The sequence below is a fragment of the Chionomys nivalis genome, chromosome 4, assembly GCF_950005125.1.
Source record: "Chionomys nivalis chromosome 4, mChiNiv1.1, whole genome shotgun sequence".
NCBI lineage: Eukaryota > Metazoa > Chordata > Mammalia > Rodentia > Cricetidae > Chionomys > Chionomys nivalis.
In genome coordinates this window covers 93,389,598-93,406,129 of record NC_080089.1, presented here as the reverse complement: position 1 = coordinate 93,406,129, position 16,532 = coordinate 93,389,598, and the positions used below count along the sequence as shown (strand labels likewise).

Genomic DNA, 16,532 nt, shown 5'->3' with positions numbered 1-16,532 from the left:
AATATAGTTTAATCTTTAAAAAATATAAAATTATCCTCAGGGCATACAAAAACAGGTCACAGGTTAGATTCAGATTTGAAGATCCGTCTTCCCTCCCTTCCTCCCTCTCTTCCTCCACTTATTGAGGCAGGGTTTCCCTTTGTAGCCCAGGCTGAATTTAAACTCACGTTCCTCCTGCCTTAGTCTCTAGAGTACTGGGATTACATGAATGGATGATGATTCTGTTTTGTAAATTATAGTATGTTTTGGGGACCAATTGGCCAATTGAGCCAATATGTTTTGTTTGATTTCTAATATTTTTAAAACTGTGTGTGTGTGCATGTGTGTGTGTGCACGTGCACACACATCACACATGTAGAGATCAGGGGATGACTTCCAGGGGTTTCAGGCTACCAGGCTACCAGGCTTGGCAGCATGCACCTTTGCCCATAGAACCAGCCCACTGGCCCAAAGTTCTAGTCATATTTTCTACTGAATGTTATCTCCTAATTTTATTACTTTTTAAAATAAAACTGTGATATACATACAGTGAAACAACTAGAATATTAATGTTTTACACCTATCATTTTAATCTTTTATCTGCATTCAGTAAACATTTTAATGTTTTGTAGACACATTGTATATTTTCTTAACTGATAACACAGCACAAGCATTTTATACCATTTAAAAATCTTTCACAAACATACACTTTAAAACTTTACTATGAAGCCGGGCGGTGGTGGCGCACGCCTTTAATCCCAGCACTTGGGAGGCAGAGGTAGGCGGATCTCTGTGAGTTCGAGACCAGCCTGGTCTACAAGAGCTAGTTCCAGGACAGGCTCCAAAGCCACAGAGAAACCCTGTCTCGAAAAACCAAAAAAAAAAAAAAAAAAAAAAAAAAAAAAAAAAAACTTTACTATGAAAATCTTGAATATATAAGGGCTTAACAAAGGTTCTCCTTCTTTTATGCAAATTCCTTCTTTATTTCAAAGGAAATCCCACACTATATATCTTTGTTGTTGTTTTCAAGCTAGGGTCTCTAACCCTGACTGTTCTGGAACTCATTATATAGAGCAGGCTGGCTTTGAACTCACAGAGATCCATCTGCCTCTGCCTCCTAAATCCTGGGATTAAAGGTGTGGACCACTAAGCCTGGCTTTCATACCTCAAATCTTTTTATCTCTGACTCTTGAGTATGCTTCTCTAAAAGAGACAAATTCTAAGAAAAATTTTGTCTTAGGAAAGAAATGCTGAATTATGTTATGTGGGACTGGATAATGTTCCAGAATAATGTCTGGAACTTTCAAATGAATCAGGAGAGGAGGAGGGGAGAGAGGGGTGGGGGAAGAGAGGGGAAGAGGAGAGAGAAAAAGGGGAGGGGGAGAGAGAGGAAAAGGACAGAGAGAGGAGAGATGAAGGGGGAGAGAGAGGAGTCCTTGCCATTCTTCTGTAAGCTTGAAATATTTCTTTAAAAGACGTTTTTAAACTGTAGATTATTGAAAACATGTATAGCTGTGACAGGGCCATACCGTACTGCTGAATGCCACCACATCTCTAGGGATATATGAATTTGTCCAATTAGGTCATTAAACAGACAAGCACAATTCCAAGTAAGTTCCACATAATTCATCTCACATTGAATTTCATTGGCTCCAAACAATTCCCCCTTTCTCTTAGATCCTCAAAAAAAAAAAAAAAAAAAAAAAAAAAAAAAAGTAAAAAGTAAATTGGTAGTCTAGGGCTAGAGGCCTGAGGCTTGGTCAAATTCCAACTCTTTCCGTTTTCCTTCCCTTTTTCTTTCTTTCTTTCTTTCTTTCTTTCTTTCTTTCTTTCTTTCTTTCTTTCTTTCTTTCTTTCTTTTGGTTTGTTTGTTTGTTTGTTTGAGACAGGGTTTCTCTGTATAATAGAGAGTTCCTGGCTGTCCCGTAGACCAGGCTGGCCTTGGACTCACAGGGATCCACCTGCCTCTGCCTCCCTAGTGCTGGGATTAAAGGCGTGCGCCACCACCTTCCTGACTTTTTTTTTTAAGGGGCAGGGCCAACACCTCGTCTGTCTTATGTGACAGCCTGCTTTGGGGTTTCATTGGACTATCCCATTCCCATTAATAGTCAGCCTGGGTCTGGGTATGGGTAGCAAGCACTCAACTCTCAATCCCCATCCTGGGTAGAACAGGAACCCTCCTGTACGCCAGGGCCACGTCTCTTAGGATGGGCATTTTCATACATTTCTCTGCCAGAGGTACTCAAATGTATCTGCAAGTCGACATCTCAACTCCAAATGCTTCGACAGAGGCTGTGATCCATGTCAACACCATATCACATCCCTAGGAAGTCCTTCAGGAATGTGGTGTAGAAGACAAAATGATAGGGATGGGATGGTCTGAAAGGCTTGAGCGGAAAGAGATAAGCAGCCATAAGAAAAGAAATCCCAAGAGATAGCTCAGTGGTTAAGAGCACTGGCTGCTCTTTCAAAGGACCTGGGTTCCATTCCAAGCACTCACATGGCAGCTTGTAACACCTGTAACTCCACTTCCAGTATCCTCACACAGATATATATGCAGGCAGAACATGCGTGCACATCCCATATTTCTATATGGTATGGCAGCCAGGCTATCAAGCCATAGTTCCCTACCTTAGATGGCCACATGACCTTCCAGACAGGCTGTCGCTACCTAACAAAAGGTCAGGATGTTGTTTTGTTCCTTTCTTTGTAATTTGGAGGATGCCTGATAGAGGTGCTAATTCAAACCTATGGAACACCTAGCATACAGAGCACACAGGTGGTTATGGATGTGGCTAAAAGCCATTCACCTGGTTACCTAGGAAACAGAATGCTAATGTATTTCCCCTCAGTTAAGTTTTGGTAGTAAAGACTGGAGAATAAAGGAGGAGGAATTCTTCAGCATGTGAACTCATGAAATCATGAGGGACCATGGAGAATCTCCCTCCCGATAACGCCATGTGAGTTGTGTCTTTATTCCTGCACCTCCACGCTGGTCCAGAGAGAGATAGTTTATGTTGGGGTCTGGTCCAGAGAGAAATAATTTCTGGTCCGGGCTAGCACCAGACCCTGACATAATGGTGTCCAGACGTGGGGCTGATCTGCAGACCATGACAGAAGAGCAAAGTTAGAATTGAGAACTGAGAATGTCATGGTGAGGGGCAATGTTCACTATAAATTGGCAGAGTTGGGAGAGACCTGACTTGTGGAGGATGACTTTCCAGAGTTTAAAGGGGCAACATTTTAGTCTTTGAAGTCCTATAAAGAAAGGGTGCAGTCAGTGTTAAACTGCCCCACAGTCTTAATCAGAAAGCACATGCAGTCTAACAGAAATCCTTTGGGAATTAAACGAAATGAGACAGAAAACAAAGATAGCTTCCTGAACAAGGCATAGGAGTTGTGCAGCAAAGATAACCAGACCGAAGTTTAAGAGGAAGAAACTTAAAGTCTTAGATTCCTTGTTTTCCTCTTTAAATGCATTGAAGTGGACATTGTTACAGGGACAACGACACATGTAGTTATTTTAGAAAAGAAAATTTCTATAAAGAAAACCTTTACAGAAAAGTGTATGATTCTGATAAGGTGGCATGTTTCTGGAAATTTCCAGATAGTTCCTCATACTCAGGATGATTAAGACAGCCTGGTTATGAGAGAGGATGGAAAATTTTGAAGGACTCGCTGATTACGTAACTTTTAGGCTATTACTGTGATAGTTTAGTTTTTAATAACAATTTGAGGAAATCTGCTTCTGGAGAACACATGTGGCTCCTCTAGGAAAGAAGTGCAACTGTTTGTGAATGCCCCGGTAGAGGTGAGGAGCCATGCTACCACACTTAAACTTCAAAAAGCCAGGGCCTAATTTCCCTAGAAACAAGCTGTTGACTGCACCTGATCAAGACGCCTCCCGGAACCCTTAGCAAGATGAAGAGTGGACCCCGGAGTGCCACCTGGGTCTAAGTCCCACGTGACCCTAGCAGCGTCCCCCGTGGAAAATAACTGCCCAGAAAGTTAACCTGCACTGTTAACACTCACACCTGCCTGAAATTAGAGCAACCTTATAACGCTGGGTGCTGCTGTGAAAGCTTCACATGTATTATGTAGTTCTGTTAAAAAAAACCAAAATAAAGAACACCTAGGAGGTAGGCATCACTATTAAAGATAGCGAAGCTGAAGGCCAGAGGTGTGGCCTTAGAGCAACAAACCTGAGCTGTCAATTCAGGCAGGCTGAATCCAAAAGGCCAAACTGCCTTGCTCTTCACCTCCTACCCGGCAGTCGCAAGCAGTCACCACCAACAGTATGACTTATAGTCTCTTCTGTGTACATCAGCTTTCTCTGAAGTTTTTCAAACATTTTCGGAATTTCCAGAAGCCTCAATGGAGACATATGTAGCACGAATTCTAATTGGCTTTAATAATAAAAACCTGGAGCCAGATTTCAGGGAAAAGGCTGAAAAGATCAGAGAAACAAAGGAGCAAGCCACTAGAGAGACTTCTACTGAAACCTCAGGTCGAAGGGCTGAGCTCCTTCCTGTCTCCTCTCTCTGCTTAGCTGTCCTGTCTCCATCTCCCTAGTATTGAGATTAAAGACATGAGATCCCAAGTGCTGAGATCAAAGGTGTGAGCTCTGTCTCTCTTTTAGACTGATTAAATCTCAGGTAGCCCAATGTGGCCTTGAATTCCTGATCTTCCAGCTTCCACCCCCCAAGTGCTGGGATTAAGGCGGCTCTCCTGGCCTCTATGGTTAACTAGTGGCTAACTCCGCCCTCTGATCTTCAGACCAGCTTTATTTGTTAGAATACAAACAAGATATCACCACAAACGTACAAACATGCAATTAGACCATGAGTTCCTTTGGTCTTGTTTTTAAGGTTGGAATTCACCATTATCAACAAGTTAGCTCAGGTTTTGTGGAAGTTCTCATTGACAGTTATGTAGACAAAAACATTTCAGGCTTTTTTTTTTTTTTAAGGGGAAGATGAATCATTGTTTAATAAATGCAGTTTAGTGGAGTTGATCTTTCTGAACACTGGCCTACGGAGAGAACGAATAAAAGGGTTCTTGGCATTGAGACGGCTCGGAACTGCTTGTTACGTGTTTATGCATGTTGTTCAACCCATCCGCCGTCACAGCTCTGTTCTTAAATGACATCATTCTCATTCTTTTCCTGCATCATTTAAGATGCTTTACTTTGCATATACTATTAAAATCTACTCAACTCACCAAAATGACCACATTCCTAACACTTGGTGAGGAATTGGGATGCATACAGAAAGGGCAGTACTGTATTACACAAAAATAGCCTTTTTCAAAATCTTAAGGTGTAGTCTGGGAGTCTTTTCGAAAGAAACAAATTAAAGATTCAGTGCTGGATGATTCAAAACAAAACAAACACCTGCACCTAGGTGTGCATGAGGCAGTAAGCGCGCCACACTGTGAGTTGGTGGAGGAAGGATGCCAGCAGGCAGGCAGTGGCCTTTATTTGAGGAAGAGGGTCGGCTCTTTCGAGTGAGACAATTCTTATACCATGTTGGGGAATAATCTAGGCCTCCCCTGACGGTCATGGGAAAGCACAGGTGACACCTTGTTCCTGAGAATTTGGTGCGGCTCAAACTACACAGGACCTGGGTCCGCGAGGCCTGCGCCCGGTGCCCAGGGCCTGCTCTGTGACCCCGCAGTTCTGTCCCAGCCGGCTCTGTAGCGGTGGCACCGGGAGCTGGAGCCCCGCGACCCTCAACCTCCCTGGGGCCTGGGCGTCCGCTCGAGGTCTGGCCGCCCTCCGGCCTGCACCGGGGTGGAACGGAGCGCTCGGGCCCAGCAGCCGGCGTCCATTTTCTGGGCGGCGCTGCGGCCGGACTCGCAGGTCCGGAAGCTCCATGGACCCCGCGGGAAGCGCTCGGGCGGCGGAGCCCCGTAAGTGCCTCGGGGCCGCGCGTCTCCGGGAGGGAGCCGGGAGCCAGGGGGCAGCGCTCAGGCCGAGCCGCAGCCGCGGACGCCGAGCCGGCCGAGCAGCCAGCGTCCGTCCGCAGGTGGAGCGTCCCGCCCCACCAGGCCCAGCTGCAGGGGGGACGTGGGGGAAGGGGGGGTGACTGTCGCGCACCTGGGGCTCGGGAACCGCTCAGGATTACCGCGCCTCCAATCCCCTGTAAACGCGAAGCCGAGCAGCGTCCTGACCCTACCGGATCGCGATGAGATCCTGATGCGACACCAAGCCCCTGGAATTGAACCGGACGTGCAAGCCAGGGCCCTGCCCCCAGGGGGTTGCAGCCTCGGCCTCTTGCTCCTCCTGCAGCCATCGGTCTGTTGGGACAACTCAACAGCCAGTCGTTAGACCCTTCTTTGCAGACTAGCTGATAAATAACCTGAGATTTTAGCCTATCTGCGGCTCCGCTCTGTAACTCCTGTTCCGCGGTGGGTAAGTGTCTGATTCCGTTCTGGAGTTTGGGCCTGATTGAAAATCCCTTCTAATGATCTATTCTAGATGTTATGCGTTTATGCACTGTATACCTATTTGAAAGGTTAAAGACTGTTCTAACTGGGAAGCTCAATCGCTCGCTCGGGTTCTCATGGCTGGGAAGAATGGGAGTTTTGTTGTGGTTCCAGAGAAACATATAGTGACCTTCTGTAGCCAAGATCAAAGAGTAGAGTTTTTGTTTCGTGACAGGGTCTCGCTAAGGAGCCTAGAATGTTAAAGATGCAAGCAGTTCGGGCTGATTTCGAACTCGCAGCGGTCTGCTGACTGCTAGGGTTACAGGCTTCTAGCATGCCATTCGACAAACCAATGTTTTTCCAAGACCAAAAACCCATTAGTAGAATCCCTTTGGTGGGTCACAGCTGAAAAAAATATTTTAAAAGATTAGAATATATAGTACGGTTTTTTAAAAAAAAAAAAAGAGTAAGCATTGCACATAGTAAAGATGAGCATTGTCTAATGAAGCCTCTGGCTTATATAACGTAATCTGGAAAAAAAAATGGGTCACTGTCAAAACAGCCTTTAAGACCCCGGCTTAGTGTTTTATGGCATAGGTTTTGCGCTAAAGGTAACCTCGGTTTAAGTCCCAGCGCTCATGCAACTGTGTGACCTCCAGCAACAGGTTCCTGGCAATGCTAGCAGCTGTAAAATGAGGAAATGTGCCCTTCAGCTGAGGGGTATTGCAGAGATTCCTCGTCAACTGGCTGCACTTGAGGCAGTCCTTGGCTTACGGGGGCGCGGCGGCGGGGAGGGGGGCTCCACATACACCAATTGCAATTGTGTCGCTGAACTATGGAATCCTAGAAGCTAGCCATGAAACGCTGCGCGTTTGTCTTCTCTTAGATCCTGGTGTGGAGGAGATGGAAGACTCAGAACCAAGGATTGCCAAGTGATTTCTGCCGCGGCACAGAAACTAACTCCGTCAAGGCTGGTCCGTTCTAACTGAGGTAACTAAACTATGTGTCTTTCCTTAGTCTACACAAAAATAAGAAATGGCAGTTTTTGAAAGACTCCTGGAGGGGTCTGAATCATGATCTCGACCTGCCACGTTTGTGCACTGCAAAATTTCCATGACTCTCAAGCAGTGTGTTATTAAGGACACAGGACACGTGGTGTGCCAGTCCCCTGTGGGGAGGGAGAACTAGAAAACAGGACTTCAAAACAACTGGCTTCTCATGTTAGTTCTGCTGGTAGCTTTTATGTGAACTTTTGTAATGTCTTGATAGATCAGAGCTTCCTCAAGTCGTAAGGACCCCAAAACATGACAAAAGCCCAGAGAGTTAAAATGCATTTTTATCGTTACCTCAGCAGATTGAGGTCAAGGCAGAACTGTTTCCCAGCCTCTCCACTCATGGTAGGGTGAGCCCTCTGCTAGCCATAGAGTGTGCAAGCGTGAAGAGCCCTTTGCAGTTCTCACACAGATGTACTGGCAGCCCCGGCAGCTACGCTCTACCTTGGAGGCGGTTACAAAGTCCTAGGTGGTGACAGAAACAAGTACCGTTTGTCAAACGGTTGTGTGTCTTTATGTGCCAGGCTGTGTGTTAATAATTTACTCCTCAACGGTACTAAGTCAAGGAAGAAGAGATTTAAAGGATTGAAATGTAAAATGGTGGCGGGCCATGAAAGGCCGGTGTGTATTCTGTATGCACAGTGCTTGGCTGGGGCCACAGAGTTCGCGGTTGGATGCCTGTCCTCCTGATGCTTGCAGTCTAATTTCTACTGAAATCCAAAGAGTCAGAGTCGGCGGGCCAGCCACTCGGCCGTAACTCTAAGTGCTGCTTCAGCAGCCGCACAAAGCCGTCTGACACAGGAACAGACAGCAGAGACAAACATTTCAAAGTTCTTGCTTTTTAGTTCAAATTTTCATTCTTTTCCACTTTTAACATCTACTAAACTTGTGCTTTGAATTTATACACAATCGTCAGGCCTCTGGATTCATTTATTTTTTTATTGAACTTCTCTGAGATTCTTGAATATTCAGAAAGATGATTATGCTTTTATAACTATATTTGTCATGGCCAGTCTTTAGCAAGGAATCATTTGTCCAGCTGTTGGTGGTTTTCTGTTGGTAATCAGCTTTAAGAATGTTAGAGATTGACTTGTGTCATTTTCGTTTTCGAAGTCCTGAAATCTAACTTGAGATTTTTCATTTTTCCATTTCTGTGACTTGCAGTGGAAGCCTTTCTTATTTTTACACCTTACCCACAGGTGGACATGCGGTCTGACGAGAGACCATTTTATTCAAAACAATGTCTTTTAGCTTCGTAGACCAGAGGACTGTGGGCATTCTAAAATAAAGCAATTGAAGACACACAAACACTGTTGTTTGAATAATGCGACAAAAAGCCAAAAGGCAGCCCCAAGAACTGCAGTAAGCACTAGAACTCAAATTGCACAACCTGACTGCCACTTGTTATGTCATAAGTCTCATATGAAAACAAATGAGACCACGAATGTGCACGTGGTCCGTGCACTTCATGACGTTCCATAAACGTTATGCAGCAAATATTTATCTAGTAGCTGCCATAGTATGGCCCAGCTAGAAGGACTGGAGAATTCAGCAGAAAATCAACTGACACTTCCCTCTCAGACTGTTAATAAAGCTGGGAAAAAACAACAAGAAATACACATGTACATACACATACACATCCCCCTCCTCTGTGTGTGTGTGTGTGTGTGTGTGTGTGTGTGTGTGTGTCCAGGCAGTAAATGTAAAAAGAAATCATTCTGGTGATTCGTGGAGGCATTTGAAATAAAAATATAGAAAGACTGAGAAAGCATGGAGCAAATTCTGTGAAAAGTGTTAAGTCCAGTTGAGTTAGAACTGGTCTGTACAGGCGCACGGGGGAAACAGAACTGGAGAATATTTGTTGCTGAACAATAATGGTCTTGAATGCCAACTAGGAAATTGGAATGTGTTAATCAATGGTGTCATTAAGGCTCTTTGAACAAGGAAATATCATGGCTGTGCAGTAGGAGCCTGCTCCTGTATAGAGCTTAGAGGAGGTTGGGAGGACACAAGGAAGAAGGCTGCTTCAGTCCTCCCAGAAAAGGGGCCGGCCGGAGTGATGCTATCCAATCAGGGTTGCGAGTGGTAAGATGAGAAGCAAGGGCTGGCTCAGCTGTCTCGCTGGAGAAGGAACTGGCACAGCATCCAGAGCCATGGTGCCATGGTGACCCTGAGAAGAAGGTGACGAGTTGCATCCTAGGGGACTCTATGTGTAAAGCCCCGAAGCTGCTATCTCTCACCCAGATGGGGTTCAGGACCCCATAGGAAGGGAAAGGCCCGTTCAGGAGCTATTGGTATACAGGAAAATTATGAAAAGGTAAGAGACAAGGTTTCCATTAGGGTATGGGAAAATGTGATTGAGTATTGAGCCTTGTAAGAAAAGAAATTACCTGGGGAGACAGAAGCCTGCGAAGAAAGCAAAAAACCTCAGAGGAGCATGTTTCCAGAAGCCTCTGGAACATGGCTTTCACTGGACCGTGGAGAAGGAGGGATGGGCCCAAGAGCATGAGGTGTAGTGTGTGTCTGTGGGCATTTTTCTTTGCAAGGTAGTGTGATATGCACAGTGCATATGTTTCAAGAATGAATCTTGCATAAATCATTGATCCTAGCATGTTCTCAAGCATATACCTCATTATTAAAATTCAGGATGCTAAATGTGGTTTTGATAGTGGGGTTAACACTGTATTCTATTATCGGCAGACAAATCAGAGAATCTCTCTTAAAAGCATAAACTAAAGAAAAAAAACCTTTGTCATTGCAAAGTTTCTAGAAGTAATTTAATTCCGTTGCTTTTTGCCATATATATTAAGTAATGTGTCTATTTTTCTGAGCATATGACTTAATACAATGGAATGAGGATCCTGGGGTCAGATAAGCCCAGTCTCGCAAACTAGCTGGGCCATTTTCCAGACTTGTGACTTACGCAAAGTCCCGAGTTTTTCCACCCAGTTAACTTCTATTGGTCTATTTTGAAGCTCTGAGTGGTAGTTTGATCAGTAACTACACCATGGTAAGCAGTTGACAAGTGGTGATTTCCTTCGTCTCTAGCCTTGGGCACAGATGGACGTCTAAGGTGAATCTGCACAGGAAGCTGTGTCTTCCTGACTCATTCCAGTCTATTTATTTTTCCTGTTTTATGTTCTGTCCTGCGTGTGTTGAAGTGACCAGGAGTGTAGCATGGATCAGGCTTCACCAGAGGAGAGGTAGATAGCTCTAGTGGTTAAACACACTCGCTGTTCTTGCGGAGGACTTGAGTTTGATTCCCAGCACCTAGGTGGCAGTTCATAAGGGACTGTACCTCCAGTTCCAAGGGATCCAGTACCCTCTCTGACCTCCGCGTGCACTGGGTATGCATGCAGGGCACCTACATCCATATAGATGAAACATTCATTCACATAAAATAGAAACAAATCTTTTAAAGGAAATTTGTTAAAAATGAATGAATGAATAAATAAATAAATATAAATAAGACTTAACTGGGGTCTCTGACCGAAATGTAGATGTCTGGGCCGTGAGAGTCTGTCTGATTCAGTAGGTTTGGAGTGGAACCAGGGATCTGTGTTTTAAGCAAACATTGCCATGACTGCAGATGGAGATTTCCAAATGGCCGTCTCTAGGAAACAGAAGAGAGGGCGCCTGTGCTCCAAAACTGCATACTTGTATTATCCATGTTGATGGATCATATTTGTAATCATGTAAGAATAGGCTCCGAGTGCCTGTGGTCCAGCATTAACCCCCCTCCACCCGCCCCACGTTGCTCTCTGCCATGTAACCACAGTCGCCTTCCCAAGCTTCAGTGTGTTTGTGTGACCCTCGATGCCTCCCATCAGCTCTAAGGACTGGGATTGGCTCCTAAATGTAAATGAGGATTTCCTCTTTTAAAAGCACACTGCACATTCTGCTTCAGCGTCCGTCTTCTGGTCTTGTGGTCCCCGATGTGACTCAAATAGCCGTTCTCTGTACTGCCTCAGCGCTGAATCACCCATCTGTGTGATGGAAGTGTCACTGGCACACCCTCTGAGTGCCTGTTGTTGAATCACACCTTCCATGTGCGTTCACCCTTCCTATGGCTTTAATTATGGGAAACGAGGGAAGGATCGCTCTGCTGATGTGGGTGACTGAAGGGCGGCCTGAGTGGAGTTGTTCCCAGGCTGGGCATTAGAGCCCTGGCTGTCCTCAGGGCCTGTGCTAACTGGAGTGAAGAAGACAACCTGACCTTCATTTTTCCCCTATCAAGTTCTGGTGATTCTGAGTGTCTTCAGGCCCTGTTCGCTGTGAGCTGACTTTTTGCACAGATGCACTCTCAGTCACCTGGAAGACACGTCCTTTCCAAAACAGAAATATCCTGCTGCGTGTATTCTTGCCCTGCTTTGTTCTCTGTGTTTGTCTCTATCTTTTGTTTTGGCATTTTTATTTTCGGAAAACCAATTAAAAGAAGTTTTTGTTTGTTTTTTTGACAGAGCTGACTCTAGAGTTTCTGACGAAATGCTTTGCTCCTCTCTTCAGAAACACCTGTCAGCATGGTTTTCTTCTTTAGTAAGGTTTAATGTAAGCTCCCTTTGAATCCTAACAACCATCTTGTGTTTAAAAAAAAAAAAAAAAAAAAAAAGTTTTTCCCCACGAGGCTTCCTCGCTTGGGGAGATAGTAAGAGCTCTGGTGGTTAGTTACTGCGGTGTTCAGCAAACAAACTCTCTGGGAAGCAAGATTTACGATACTGGAGGTGAAAAAAGTGCCTCTGTGTCTCGGATGAGCGTGTCCCCAGAAGATACCCTGTTTGCTGTGTGCAGGTCCCAACTGGGTGGCCATTTTCTGTACTGAGTCCAGGGTGACGCTCCGCCCACTGTGCAGCCTCTGAGCTGTTTTCTACAGTGAAAGCACAAGCAGAAACTGGCGTGGGGAGCATAACCTGTGTTTAGATTATTTTTAGCTGAGTAAGTATAAAGAACAGTTGCTCTCAACAGTGTGCTGTAGGCTTTTTATCTGGGACAGTTTGGGTTTGAGGAGTTTTACGGCTTAAAGTGTAGATAAATTCTCTCTAAAATGTGTGAACAGGAGAAATATTTACCCAGAGAGTGCCAGAAACATGCATTCTGAGTTTTGTTATTGTTGAGAGAAGGTCTCTCAGTGTAGCCCAGGCTGGCTTCCAACTCACCATCTTCTTGCCTCTGCCTCCCCAGTGCGGGGATTACAGGCTTTCGCCCCCACACGTATCACACCTGATAAATTCCGTTTTAATAAAAGTAATTTCAGGGTAAAGTCAGCACATGCCTCCCGAATGTAGTTCTTCATACTCTTCTCCCACTCCAGTCCACTTTTTGTTGATTTCCTCGGTCAAGACTATTATATATCCATTTGTTGGCTTACCAGAGTTTCTGTAGCCTTTCCATCGCTGAAAAGCCATGTGCATCTCCTCCTCAGGCCTTCTGTGCACTTGCTCAACAACTCTGCTGCTCAGTCAGGTTTCCCAAACTCTAGGAGGAAGTGGCTTTCACAACCCCAGGACAAGCTGGGCGGTGGTGGCGCACGCCTTTAATCCCAGCACTTGGGAGGCAGAGGCAGGCGGATCTCTGTGAGTTCAAGACCAGCCTGGTCTACAAGAGCTAGTTCCAGCACAGGCTCCAAAACCACAGAGAAACCCTGTCTCGAAAAACCAAAAAAAAAAAAACCAACCCCAGGACATCTCCAAGGCCTGCACTACCATACCTGGCCTCCCTCCAGTAATCACAGTGCAAACAGTGACTTCAAACTGCAAACATGCAGGGGGAGTTGTGGGAAATGTATGTATAGAGAAAGTATGAACATCTGGGGCGCAGCCCCAAACAGAGGGCTCTGTACATTGACCCCATGTGTCTAGAACGCCATGGGAAACCATAGCAAAAGTGAGGCTGCCCGCTGAAGGTAGAGAGGGGGTGAGAGCAGAGCCAGACCAAAGCCCCGGAGTCATGGTCCAGGAATTCCCAGTGCACAGTGACCACTCAGACTGTTCTCCGGGCAGCACATCGTCTCCGTGGCTCTAGAGAGGAAACTGGCCTCCTAGCATTGACATCTTTTGTTCCATGAAGCAGTTTTGATTTGTGTCTCGGTGGATTCGCTGTATTGTTTTGCCCCATTGTCTTGAAGCCCTGACTGCCGGGCTCCATTCTCATGGTCTGTCATTTTGTCCTTGTCACATTAGGACACAGTGATGTACTGGGATGATGTCAGCTCAGAGTCCTCTGACACAGTGCTGAGCTAAATAAAGGCCTGTGTATGGTACTCGGCCATTACTGTTCCCCATTACAGCATCCACTGAAGATGTGTATGGGCCTCTCTTCTAAAGGGAGTGTGGGTAGACCTGATGGCTTGATCACTTCTTGCCGCTTGAGTAGACCCCTTAGTGAAAACACACAGGTCGAAGCGAGGAGTGTGCACCCTGCACTCTGCCTGCTGGGATTCCTGTGTGGAGAGCGTTTCCCCCACAGCCTGGAGAGGCGCTGAAGAACTAGCGTGTCAGCCAGATGCGGTCCACGCAAGGAGGCAGTATGAGCATTCACTGTGGGCTGCGATGAGATAGGGAGTAGTGGGCATGTGGCAAGCCAGAAGGCGTTAGACCTTTATATTTTCTAGATTTCTTTCTTAACTACATGTGTGTGGGTCTGTGCAAGTTGAATGCAAGCACCCACTTATAGCGGAGGAGTCTGATCCCTCTGGAGTTGGACTTAGAGGTGGTTGTAAGCCACTAGACGTGGGTGCTGGGAACCAGACTTGGTCGTCTGCATGAGCAGTAGGGACTTTCAACCACCGAGCCATTTATCCAGCTCCAAAACATGTGAAGAACACTCTGGGAACTTAGAGACTGGTATGCAGGCTGTTGTTAGCAATGGAATACACTGCATCCTGTCTGAGTGCACCCCCCCCATCAGGATCGCCACAGTGGAACCTGTGCAGACTTTTTCTGTAGCTCACCGGGCTTGAAATTGTCTACAGCCTCATCCAAGGAAAGGTAATCATCATTGACCATTCTGTCTCTGTATCACAGCACACAAATCACCCACTTCGTATAGAACTATACCCTTTCCATGTGAACAAAATAAGCCTGTGAAGTCTGTGGCTGAAAACAACATGGTTTGTTTCAGATGGTTGTGCCGTCTGGAGAGGCATCAGGTATCTGTGGTAAGACTGCCAGCACTGGTGAAACAGGAGGAGTCCGCCGGAGGAAGTCCTCCATATCCGGGACGGCACTCCCAAGGCAGCAGAAGGGCCAAGGCTAGCATCAGGTGATGAAGGACAGCAGGCATCTTTCGGCATGAGACTTAGACATCCTTACTCAACAGGGACGTTTACCAAACTGTCAAGCAGCAACTTTCTGAGTCGTCCTGGATTTGCATGAATTGTCCCCTCCCCTTCTATACCATGGAGTGTGAAATACCTTCCCTTTCTCCTTGACATCTTTTTAGTGACTCCCACTTTCCTCTTGGCAGTGATGAGTCATGATGTCCGTACAGCATTCAATACAGAGCCTGGCACATAGAAAGTGCTCAGCAAATGTTAGCTTTGATATCACTGGCTTCTTCATCATCTCCATCATAGCTATTACCGCTTCATCAGAGGAGGGGACCTTCGCCTCCTTAGGCTTCATTTAACCCACGTGTGTAGGTGAACGTTCACCATCTCTATTAGACAAGTGAAGACAGAACACACATGTAAGGCAGTGCTCTAGAATAAGTTTTGTTTACTTCACCCGCTTTTATTATAGTTAGCAATCTTGTTTTGGAACACTGGAGTGAGTCAGGCAAATTCCTGCCACTTGGTAAGGCTGTGTGGTTTGTGTCAGGTGGGGTCACCAGTGGGGAGCCAGAATGTAGTTGTTCTAGGAATTAACTCCAAGGTGTGTTGACAGATGGGAAGTCGTCAGACAGTGCAGTGAAGTCATGCTGTTTGCTCCTCAGTGTGGTCCTTGGACTGGCAGTGGGGACCCAACCTGAGATCCTTGCCTCCCACACTACCCCAGACCCACTAGGAGGAAGAATGCACCTAAGATCCCCCTAATGTACGTGAATTCAACCTTTGGGGGACATTGCCGTAGACATTCTAGCAAAGCAGAGACAGACTTGTGCAGGCGAGTCTGCCAGTTTCCTAACTAGAACATGCTTAGGAACGGTCTCGGAGGGCATGGGTTGGATTCTGCTTTAGAAACGCATGCTGGAGAGTTGGATTCTCCGTAAGAATCGATTCTGAAAACTGCTGTAATGGTTTCCAAGAAGAGACGTTTCTGTAAATGGTTAGAATGAGGCGTATTAATGGGGCAGTGTGTATCACTATAAGAACACAGGATGAGCTACTCCTCTTGAAGGTGTTTGGGGCCATAGTAGGTGGTGAGAAGGGAGAGTCAAAACCAACCCCAGTATTGGTGGCTAGCAGTATTGCCTGACCCTAAAGAAACAGCTTAAGCCAAAATAATCCCATTCCGCCATGGTGGCTTGTCCAAACTTTAAGGACAAGGGTGGGGAGAAAAGGACGTCACTATTTTAGAGAGGAAATCTGAGCTTCATATCAAATTAATCCAACTTAGAAAGTGAACTAAGTCTCTTTGGCCGTTCAGAGTTCTTGCCTGCATTTGAAGGTGGCATGGGCACAGTGACGCCGCTAACTTGTGTGTTATTATCCTGTACTACTTTCAGGTGGGCTTTGCCCTGATGCTTCGCAGCATGGGGCTTTGTCTCTCAGCTCCAGAGAGGTGCTGCTGTGTATATGAATGGTCCCACAATCGTTCTGTCTTTTCTTCTCTGTCAACTGCTAGGGACCTCAGCTTGCAGTTCTGGATCCATGCCCCTCTCCCGTTCATCCATATAAGTTAATTGCCTTGATGGTTTTACTGAGTTGGATGGTGAGGCCTCCCAGAAGATATGCCTATAGCTCAGAACCTGTGAACGGGACCTCATTTGGAAAAATGATCTCACATATCGTCATAATTAAGGAACTTGAAAAATCATCCTAGATGATCAGGCAAGCCACACAGAAGAGAGACATACACACAAAGAGGAGACGGGCAGGAGAAGACAAAGGCAGAGGTGGGGGTCCTGCCGCCATAGCCA

General features: G+C 45.9%; 1 protein-coding gene across 3 annotated transcripts in view; it reads left to right on the top strand.

Moving 5' to 3' along the window:
- Zbtb38 (zinc finger and BTB domain containing 38) overlaps nucleotides 1–16,532 on the top strand; it is a 78,788-nt gene that overhangs the window by 29,015 nt on the left and 33,241 nt on the right. The window contains exons 1-2 of one of the 3 annotated variants that reach the window (XM_057767254.1): nucleotides 5,721–5,889; nucleotides 7,292–7,395. The gene's annotated coding sequence lies outside the window, so the exon portion shown is untranslated. The other 2 variants (XM_057767253.1, XM_057767252.1) reach the window with 2 other exon arrangements.